Raw genomic sequence first — 9246 nt, 5'->3', positions numbered from 1 at the left:
AAGATTTCCTAAATATTCCCTTACCTGTGATTATTTATTCCCAACCATCGTAGTGTTTCTATGTTACGATTATGATTTCATTAAGGCCAACGTTGCGGAGAAAGAACTTAGTGTATCCAGGGGCACTTTCGTGTTGTGACAGTGAGCTATTCTGTTGTATTCTGTAGTCCAAGGGAATGGTGCCAGACATCTCTAAGATGTGTAAAATTCTGACTGTAAATGATCTCTATGTTTCAGAGATTTGGGCAGGACAAGGGGAGGAGTCCAGAGACCATGAACGCCTCTGTTACCTGTGTTGACCATGGAGCAGGTAACCTTCTGTAGGGGTCCTTTGATGTCTCTTTACTATTGGAAAGGTGCTTTCATCTCACGTTCCACCATTTGGTAGTGATGATAAGGATAAGAGTAATTTTTATGTCATACCATCTGTGAGGCCTGATCTTGGCCTCCCAGGAAAGCTCTCCTTTAACATTTTACCCAGCTCAAAATGACTGGGCAAACCCTCAAAGCATGGGCCCTATTTCTGCCCCCAGCACTTATTGTCCATATGCATCAAAAAGAAAAAGAGAACCAAAAAATGCCTTTGCCAACATCAAGGTGAGAACACAAAAGAACCTTTCTTGCTCCCATAAGATTAAAGTCATACTGATTTGTACATACTGAAAACATAAGAAAAAGTCTGTCACTTTCTGGAACCTTCTTCCTCATCGTGATGTATAACTGTACGTAGCACAACTCAGAACAAATATATGACCCTGCCCTAAATGTTCCTTCCCTGGAGCACTCCCTTCTTTGTGAAGATTGTGTCTCCCAGGCAGCTGTCTTTGACTTGGGTTTGAATAAAACTCTCTTCCTTCCTCTCTAAAATGTTTTAAAAGGTTCCTTCATTTAGTGTCGACAATAACAGTCTGTTTTCAAGTGAAAAATAAATGTTCCTGGTTCACAACCGCGACAGAACAGAAGGCCGGCTTTTCCTTCCTTCCCTGTAGAACTAAGCATGTGTATATAGATTGCAGCACAAATGGGCTCACCCTAGGAGGATGTTTTGAAGGTCTGAGAAGCACTATCCACCCCATGGGTGAGACAAGAAGGCAAAGCTATTCCCGCTTGGAGCATTCCTTTTGGCGCTTAAAATTGCCTTGGATATGCATAAAAGCATTGCATTTCCTAAAGCCCAAGGCTGGAACAGTCTGAGAGCAGCTGATCTTGCCAGGAACCAGGCACACCCTTGCAGGAAGGGTTGGTGCAGAAGGGAAGGGGCAGGGCTCTGAGGGTGGTCTGCAGCTAGAGGGGTCTGCGAAAGGGGCCGTGTGTGTGTGTGTGTGTGTGTGTGTGTGTGTGTGTGTGTGTGTGTGATTGCAGCCCTGCCCATGATCCCCGTCATGCCTGCTCAGGGCGTTTAGCCAAGGAGGTGCCTCCTGGACCTCTGCACTCCCAGAGTTGTGAGTCATGGGGCCGGTTGCCTGGCATTCAAGGAGTTGGAAGCATCATACTCCCCAAGCAATCACCCCATGGGGGTGGAGCTACGTCTCTGTGTGCAGATCCGGAGCAGCCCAAGGACGCAGACCAGGAGCCAAGGAAGTGGAGTTTTGAGAGAGTGGACCTGTGGAGTTCCTGGCTGGGTGAGTGCATGCTGTGTGGCCATAGGTGGGCTTTCTGGGAGTAGGGGCACCCCGGGTAAGAGGCGGGGTTCTGGAAGGGCATGTTGAGAGAGTTCATCATGGAGACTCAGTTTTCTTTCCTTTTTCCCTTGAAAGTCTCTTCTGCCTAGTCTCCGTCAACTGGCCATACACCCCAGACCCAGGAACTCCAGGGCACCCGCTCAGCAAAGCTTTTGTGGGATGGTTCGCAGACATTCCAGGGTTTCCCGTGTTCCCCAGGAAGAGCGAGAGAAAGGACCGCACAGTCCCCAACTTCAGTGCGGTGCCCCTGTCCCCCGACACAGTGCAGGTAATGGACCTTGAGCAGTTCCCCGAGTTCAGCAGGGTATTCCCTGTTCCCTCAGGCACAGGTGTGGCGCTAGGAAGGCCCAGAGCCGTTACCCAACTTCAGCATTGTGCTAGCTGTTTCCTGGGAATGGTGGCAATGGGCTGGGAGATAATTACTACTAAAAGACAAGTCTATGTTTCCCCTTCTCCCAGAAACCACAGCAGGTGTGCAGGCTTTAGGTCCGAGGAGCTGCTTCTCCCCATCTGACAACACTTCTCTGCTCTGGCTCCGCGAGACCCGACGTTCTGAACGTCTGCATCTGAGTCAGTGAGGCAGCTTGACACGGGATCCAGCATTCAGAGAAAGCGGCAGGTCCATTTGGAGAAATGTCATATCCACATCAGGACTGGAAGTAAAACCTCTCATTAACCCACCATCTCCTGGGTTTTTCTCTTTTCTCTAGTTGAGCCATGAAGTAAAACTTAAGTAATAGTTGTCAGCGTTCTGAATTTGGTGAAGGAGGTACTTAGTTTCTGAGCTTGGAGCACTTTGCAGGGGATCCCATTTTCTCTGTTCATTGACTGCTTATGAATGTATTTTGAACAGCTGTTTCCTAGAAACACTCTTTCATTAGAAAGGGAAGGTGAGGTTTACTCTTTGTCTATTTTTAAGATATACGTTTGACAGTGTTTATACAGTTGGGCCTAAGATATGGGTGAGTGGCCACCATTTAGTGTTAGATGGCCTTTTGTCGTCACATACAAATATGGATGATGTCTTTCCAATTCTCAAAGGTGATGTTTCATCACTGATTAGTCTTTTCATCCCAAGAGTTACAATGGGGGTCGAGGGAAAATTCAAAATTATTCAGAGCAGCATTTTCCTGTTTAAAATATATGCTGGTGATGGGTAGTAAGGAGGGCACATATTGCATGGTGCACTGGGTGTAATATGCAACTAATGTATCATCGAAATTTACTGTACTGTATGGAGACTATAACATTATGTAATAAAAAACAATAAAAAAATAAAGGTAAACCTTGTGTATCTAACTATACCAGATGTATCATCTCGATATTTTGAAGTGCCATATTCAATCTGCTGTTTCTTTGGTGGTGGAGTCAGAGGAGAGTCTTTGGGAATTCCTTTCGATAGAGGCATGGTGGTGGCTTCAATTGGGTAGGCGACAGGGGCCCTGGGCTGAGTTCTCGAACTGCTTTACTGATGCTGGGTGAGTCAGGTTATGCCAAAGAGTTTCTGTTTCTTCCCTATGAGATTGACAAAAACCGGCTTCCAACGGAAAAATCTTTCGTAACGTGCAAACATGCTCACAATTGCCTGTGCCAAGGTGAAGTAAATGCCATACACTGATCTGTAAGACACCACAGTTTGCTAGCAGGAGATAAACCCGAACGAACACAACACGGGACACTTGAGGCAGAAACGGCTTCCGCCGAAAAATAAGTTCTTGATGTGGAAAACCTATCCAAAGTGGTTGTAGCAAAGTAAACAGAATGCCACACACTTATGTGTAAGAAACAACATTCCCCAGGCATGGTCTAAGCCCAGACATCGTCACTGTGCTTTTGGTAGCATGAGGGAAACCCGAGCCCCACATCCCTGACCCATTTGGCAAAACACCGACTTCCAACGGAAACAGATTTCCTAAGGTGCAGACCCTATCACAAGTGGTTGTGGCAAGGTAAAGCAAATGCCATCCACTTCTCTGGAAGAAACCACAGTGCCCAGCCATGTTCTAAGCCCTAACATCATCACTGGGCTTCTGGCAGCATGAGTGAAAACAGAGGAGCACAGCACGGAGACCCATTTGAGAAAAACCGGCTTCGAACGGAAAAATCTTTCATAACGTGCAAACATGCTCACAAGTGCCTGTGGCAAGGTGAAGTAAATGCCCTACACTGATCTGTAAGAGACCACAGTGCCTAGGAACAGTCTGAGCCCTTACCTCATCCCGGCGGTTTTGCTAGCATGAGTTCAACCCGAACGAACACAGCCCGGGGACCCCTGGGACAAAAACGGCTTCTGACGAACAATAGGGGCTTGCTTTGGAAAACTTATCCCAAGTGAGGGTAGCCAGGTAAACAAAATGCCACACACCCAGGTGTAAGAAACAACGATACCCAGGCATGGTCTAAGCCCCTTACCTCATCCCTGTGCTTTGGGGAGCCGGAGGGACACCCGAGGCCCCCGGGCCTGACACCCGTTTGGCCAAAAGCCGGCTTCCCACGGAAACAGTTTTCCTGAGGTGCAGACCCTATCCCAAGTGGTTGTGGCAAGGTAAAGCAAATGCCCTCCACTTCTCTGGAAGAAACCACAGTGCCCAGCCATGTTCTAAGCCCTCCCATCTTCCCTGGGCTTCTGGCAGCAGGAGTGAAAAGAGAGGAGCAGAGCACTGGGACCCGTTTGACAAAACCCGGCTTCCCACGGGAAAGTCTTTCTCCACGTGCAGACATGCTCCCAGGTGCCTGGGGCAAGGGGAAGGAAATGCCATACACTGACCTGGAAGAGACCACAGGGCCCAGGCACAGTCTGAACCCTTCCCTCAACCCGGCGGTTTTGCTAGCAGGAGTTCAACCCCAACGAACACAGCCCGGAGACCCCTGGGGCAAAAACGGCTTCCGACGAACAATAGGCGCTTGCTGTGGAGCACCTATCCCAAGTGGGGGTAGCCAGCTCAACAAAATGCCACACACCCAGGTGTAAGAAACAACATTGCCCAGGCATGGTCTAAGCCCCTCACCTCGTCCCTGTGCTTTGGGGAGCCGGAGGGACAGCCGAGGCCCACGGCCCTGAGACCCCTGTGCAAAACGCCGGCTTCCCACGGAAACAGTTTTCCTGAGGTGCAGACCCTATCCCAAGTGGTTGTGGCAATGTAAAGCAAATGCCCTCCACTTCTCTGGAACAAACCACAGTGCCCAGCCATGTTCTAAGCCCTCCCATCCTCCCTGGGCTTCTGGCAGCAGGAGTGAAAAGAGAGGAGCAGAGCACTGGGACCCGTTTGACAAAAACCGGCTTCCCACGGGAAAGTCTTTCTCCACGTGCAGACATGCTCCCAGGTGCCTGTGGCAAGGGGAAGGAAATGCCATACACTGACCTGGAAGAGACCACAGGGCCCAGGCACAGTCTGAACCCTTCCCTCAACCCGGCGGTTTTGCTAGCAGGAGTTCAACCCCAACGAACACAGCCCGGAGACCCCTGGGGCCAAAACGGCTTCCGACGAACAATAGGCGCTTGCTGTGGAACACCTATCCCAAGTGGGGGTAGCCAACTCAACAAAATGCCACACACCCAGGTGTAAGAAACAACATTGCCCAGGCATGGTCTAAGCCCCTCACCTCGTCCCTGTGCTTTGGGGAGCCGGAGGGACAGCCGAGGCCCACGGCCCTGAGACCCCTTTGCAAAAAGCCGGCTTCCCACGGAAACAGTTTTCCTGAGGTGCAGACCCTATCCCAAGTGGTTGTGGCAAGGTAAAGCAAATGCCCTCCACTTCTCTGGAAGAAACCACAGTGCCCAGCCATGTTCTAAGCCCTCCCATCCTCCCTGGGCTTCTGGCAGCAGGAGTGAAAAGAGAGGAGCAGAGCACTGGGACCCGTTTCACAAAAACCGGCTTCCCACGGGAAAGTCTTTCTCCACGTGCAGACATGCTCCCAAGTGCCTGGGGCAAGGGGAAGGAAATACCATACACTGACCTGGAAGAAACCACAGGGCCCAGGCACAGTCTGAACCCTTCCCTCAACCCGGCGGTTTTGCTAGCAGGAGTTCAACCCCAACGAACACAGCCCGGAGACCCCTGGGGCAAAAACGGCTTCCGACGAACAATAGGCGCTTGCTGTGGAACACCTATCCCAAGTGGGGGTAGCCACCTCAACAAAATGCCACACACCCAGGTGTAAGAAACAACATTGCCCAGGCATGGTCTAAGCCCCTCACCTCGTCCCTGTGCTTTGGGGAGCCGGAGGGACAGCCGAGGCACACGGCCCTGAGACCCCTTTGCAAAAAGCCGGCTTCCCACGGAAACAGTTTTCCTGAGGTGCAGACCCTATCCCAAGTGGTTGTGGCAAGGTAAAGCAAATGCCCTCCACTTCTCTGGAAGAAACCACAGTGCCCAGCCATGTTCTAAGCCCTCCCATCCTCCCTGGGCTTCTGGCAGCAGGAGTGAAAAGAGAGGAGCAGAGCACTGGGACCCGTTTGACAAAACCCGGCTTCCCACGGGAAAGTCTTTCTCCACGTGCAGACATGCTCCCAGGTGCCTGGGGCAAGGGGAAGGAAATGCCATACACTGACCTGGAAGAGACCACAGGGCCCAGGCACAGTCTGAACCCTTCCCTCAACCCGGCGGTTTTGCTAGCAGGAGTTCAACCCCAACGAACACAGCCCGGAGACCCCTGGGGCAAAAACGGCTTCCGACGAACAATAGGCGCTTTCTGTGGAACACCTATCCCAAGTGGGGGTAGCCAGCTCAACAAAATGCCACACACCCAGGTGTAAGAAACCACATTGCCCAGGCATGGTCTAAGCCCCTCACGTCGTCCCTGTGCTTTGGGGAGCCGGAGGGACAGCCGAGGCCCACGGCCCTGAGACCCCTTTGCAAAAAGCCGGCTTCCCATGGAATCAGTTTTCCTGAGGTGCAGACCCTATCCCAAGTGGTTGTGGCAAGGTAAAGCAAATGCCCTCCACTTCTCTGGAAGAAACCACAGTGCCCAGCCATGTTCTAAGCCCTCCCATCCTCCCTGGGCTTCTGGCAGCAGGAGTGAAAAGAGAGGAGCAGAGCACTGGGACCCGTTTGACAAAAACCGGCTTCCCACGGGAAAGTCTTTCTCCACGTGCAGACATGCTCCCAGGTGCCTGGGGCAAGGGGAAGGAAATGCCATACACTGACCTGGAAGAGACCACAGGGCCCAGGCACAGTCTGAACCCTTCCCTCAACCCGGCGGTTTTGCTAGCAGGAGTTCAACCCCAACGAACACAGCCCGGAGACCCCTGGGGCAAAAACGGCTTCCGACGAACAATAGGCGCTTGCTGTGGAACACCTATCCCAAGTCGGGGTAGCAAGCTCAACAAAATGCCACACACCCAGGTGTAAGAAACAACATTGCCCAGGCATGGTCTAAGCCCCTCACCTCGTCCCTGTGCTTTGGGGAGCCGGAGGGACAGCCGAGGCCCACGGCCCTGAGACCCCTTTGCAAAAAGCCGGCTTCCCACGGAAACAGTTTTCCTGAGGTGCACACCCTATCCCAAGTGGTTGTGGCAAGGTAAAGCAAATGCCCTCCACTTCTCTGGAAGAAACCACAGTGCCCAGCCATGTTCTAAGCCCTCCCATCCTCCCTGGGCTTCTGGCAGCAGGAGTGAAAAGAGAGGAGCAGAGCACTGGGACCCGTTTGACAAAACCCGGCTTCCCACGGGAAAGTCTTTCTCCACGTGCAGACATGCTCCCAGGTGCCTGGGGCAAGGGGAAGGAAATGCCATACACTGACCTGGAAGAGACCACAGGGCCCAGGCACAGTCTGAACCCTTCCCTCAACCCGGCGGTTTTGCTAGCAGGAGTTCAACCCCAACGAACACAGCCCGGAGACCCCTGGGGCAAAAACGGCTTCCGACGAACAATAGGCGCTTGCTGTGCAACACCTTTCCCAAGTGGGGGTAGCCAGCTCAACAAAATGCCACACACCCAGGTGTAAGAAACAACATTGCCCAGGCATGGTCTAAGCCCCTCATCTCGTCCCTGTGCTTTGGGGAGCCGGAGGGACAGCCGAGGCCCACGGACCTGAGACCCCTTTGCAAAAAGCCGGCTTCCCACGGAAACAGTTTTCCTGAGGTGCAGACCCTATCCCAAGTGGTTGTGGCAAGGTAAAGCAAATGCCCTCCACTTCTCTGGAAGAAACCACAGTGCCCAGCCATGTTCTAAGCCCTCCCATCCTCCCTGGGCTTCTGGCAGCAGGAGTGAAAAGAGAGGAGCAGAGCACTGGGACCCGTTTGACAAAACCCGGCTTCCCACGGGAAAGTCTTTCTCCACGTGCAGACATGCTCCCAGGTGCCTGGGGCAAGGGGAAGGAAATGCCATACACTGACCTGGAAGAGACCACAGGGCCCAGGCACAGTCTGAACCCTTCCCTCTACCCGGCGGTTTTGCTAGCAGGAGTTCAACTCCAACGAACACAGCCCGGAGACCCCTGGGGCAAAAACGGCTTCTGACGAACAATAGGCGCTTGCTGTGCAACACCTATCCCAAGTGGGGGTAGCCAGCTCAACAAAATGCCACACACCCAGGTGTAAGAAACAACATTGCCCAGGCATGGTCTAAGCCCCTCACCTCGTCCCTGAGCTTTGGGGAGCCGGAGGGACAGCCGAGGCCCACGGCCCTGAGACCCCTTTGCAAAAAGCCGGCTTCCCACGGAAACAGTTTTCCTGAGGTGCAGACCCTATCCCAAGAGGTTGTGGCAAGGTAAAGCAAATGCCCTCCACTTCTCTGGAAGAAACCACAGTGCCCAGCCATGTTCTAAGCCCTCCCATCCTCCCTGGGCTTCTGGCAGCAGGAGTGAAAAGAGAGGAGCAGAGCACTGGGACCCGTTTGACAAAACCCGGCTTCCCACGGGAAAGTCTTTCTCCACGTGCAGACATGCTCCCAGGTGCCTGGGGCAAGGGGAAGGAAATGCCATACACTGACCTGGAAGAGACCACAGGGCCCAGGCACAGTCTGAACCCTTCCCTCAACCCGGCGGTTTTGCTAGCAGGAGTTCAACCCCAACGAACACAGCCCGGAGACCCCTGGGGCAAAAACGGCTTCCGACGAACAATAGGCGCTTGCTGTGCAACACCTATCCCAAGTGGGGGTAGCCAGCTCAACAAAATGCCACACACCCAGGTGTAAGAAACAACATTGCCCAGGCATGGTCTAAGCCCCTCATCTCGTCCCTGTGCTTTGGGGAGCCGGAGGGACAGCCGAGGCCCACGGCCCTGAGACCCCTTTGCAAAAAGCCGGCTTCCCACGGAAACAGTTTTCCTGAGGTGCAGACCCTATCCCAAGTGGTTGTGGCAAGGTAAAGCAAATGCCCTCCACTTCTCTGGAAGAAACCACAGTGCCCAGCCATGTTCTAAGCCCTCCCATCCTCCGTGGGCTTCTGGCAGCAGGAGTGAAAAGAGAGGAGCAGAGCACTGGGACCCGTTTGACAAAACCCGGCTTCCCACGGGAAAGTCTTTCTCCACGTGCAGACATGCTCCCAGGTGCCTGGGGCAAGGGGAAGGAAATGCCATACACTGACCTGGAAGAGACCACAGGGCCCAGGCACAGTCTGAACC

General features: G+C 52.9%; 1 long non-coding RNA gene across 1 annotated transcript; it reads left to right on the top strand.

Annotated features, from left to right (window-relative positions):
• The first annotated feature begins 1339 nt into the window (after nucleotides 1-1339).
• Nucleotides 1340-2954, top strand: LOC130542005 (uncharacterized). Its single transcript, XR_008956216.1, has 3 exons — nucleotides 1340-1622; nucleotides 1758-1950; nucleotides 2142-2954. It is a non-coding gene; the product is annotated as an uncharacterized LOC130542005 (long non-coding RNA).
• Nucleotides 2955-9246: the final 6292 nt, after the last annotated feature.

The sequence above is a fragment of the Ursus arctos genome, unplaced genomic scaffold (genome assembly GCF_023065955.2).
Source record: "Ursus arctos isolate Adak ecotype North America unplaced genomic scaffold, UrsArc2.0 scaffold_29, whole genome shotgun sequence".
Classification (NCBI taxonomy): domain Eukaryota; kingdom Metazoa; phylum Chordata; class Mammalia; order Carnivora; family Ursidae; genus Ursus; species Ursus arctos.
Note: the sequence above shows the minus strand (reverse complement) of the source record. Positions and strands in the feature narration are given on the sequence as shown.